Source organism: Dipodomys ordii, unplaced genomic scaffold, assembly GCF_000151885.1.
Source record: "Dipodomys ordii isolate 6190 unplaced genomic scaffold, Dord_2.0 Scaffold10, whole genome shotgun sequence".
Lineage (NCBI taxonomy): Eukaryota > Metazoa > Chordata > Mammalia > Rodentia > Heteromyidae > Dipodomys > Dipodomys ordii.
In genome coordinates, this window is record NW_012267226.1 from 25,741,836 (window position 1) to 25,743,502 (window position 1,667).

Below are 1,667 nucleotides of genomic sequence, written 5' to 3' on the forward strand. Positions count from 1 at the left end.
TTGCTAGCTATGTCATTTGCCCTGCAGAAGCTCTGCAACTTTATGCAATCCCATTTGTCCAACCTTTCTTTGATTTGTTGTGTTTCCGGTCTCTATTCAGAAAATTGGTAAACAGAAACCTTTCTAACTTTACACAATTAGCTTTTAGAAAAACTGTGCTTCTGAGTGTTTGGATTGGGGAAACTAGAATCAGAGGAGCAGTGAGGTCTCAGACACAAGTACTAACAGACAGGATCCCCAACAGTGGAGTCACCACAGCCTCAAGCCACCTCCCAGCTCCCAGACCAATCCTACACAAAGGGCAGGATGTGCTCAGAGTAGTGGGCGTTGACCAGAGGCCAAAGGCTGAAGGCTGGCCCTGGGGTCTCAGAGAAGGGAAATCCTTTCAGGAATGGGGCCCCTGCCCAAGGCAGCACAGCTCACTTTCTGCTTCCTTAAATTCAGTCTGTCTGTAAAGGATGTTAACAAGTCATTCTGGAGAAGAAGCATATGACTTAGTAGTTGCTTAAGGGAAAAGACTAAAAAACAAAGATGTATGTGTATGTGTTGGGAGGGAGAGGTGACAGTATATTGTAAGGTACATTAATAGAAATAAATTATCTGGAATAAGAAAAGCATATCAGTTAGGTTTGGCAATGAGAGAAAATACAAAATAGCCAGGAACTGGTAGCTCACGCCTGTAATCCTAGCTATTGAGGAGGCCAAGGTCTGAGGATCCCAGTGCAGCACAGAGCCAGAAATGGAGCTGTGGCTCAAGTGGTAGATCACCAGCCCCAAGTTCAAGCCTCAGTACTGGCAAACATGTGGGAAAAAATGTAAAACAACGTATGTGTTTATTTTTATCTTTGTGAATGATATGTAGAGGTCAGTGACCCAGAAAAGGAGGACACTCACAGAGACTGTATGTGAAGGGGGGCTGACTCTCTATTTAAGGCTAGATGCCCATGCAGATTTAGTTACTCACCCCTGGTTCCAGGAGTGGCAGGGAACTACAGCCTTTGTTTTGGGTAGCTTTAGGACCAGCCACAAATCAGGGATAGTCTGACTCCTAAAGGAAGGAAAAGGGACTCTCCTCTGCAGCGTCACCAGTGCTGCCATGAGAAGCCATAAACTTCCTCTCTGTTCTTGGTTCACTATTCCTGGAAGCCACACTGGAGGGATAAATAAGAGCCAGCGTGTCCATGGGTGAGATCTGCCTCTGCCCTCCACGTACCCCAACATGAGGATCATGGAAGAAATGGAGAGCAGACAGTGGGGAGCAGAGAGTGGGGGGAGCAGAGTGGGAGAGCATTGCTGGAGCTATGTCCACAGCTGGTCATAAAAGAAATCCCAAGCCAGTGAGATGACCTACGGCACCAAGAGGTCTTTCTGGTCCTCAGAGCATTCCTGAGGACCTGTGAACTTTGGAGAGAGCAGACTTCCTGTCTTTGAAGGAATTAAGTAGTAGCCCAGTCAGCCAGTGATCAGTGGATAACCTTTTCACAGGCCTGCCAGGCCCTAGATGAGCCTTTTAAATGAGATCTGAGGATCGAGGTTCAAAGCCAGCCCGGGCAGGAGAGACCGTGAGACTCATCTCCAATAAACCACCAGAAAACCGGAAGTGGTGCTGTGGCTCAAGTGGTAGAGCGCTAGCCTTGAGCTGAAGAGCTGAGGGACAGCGCCCAGGC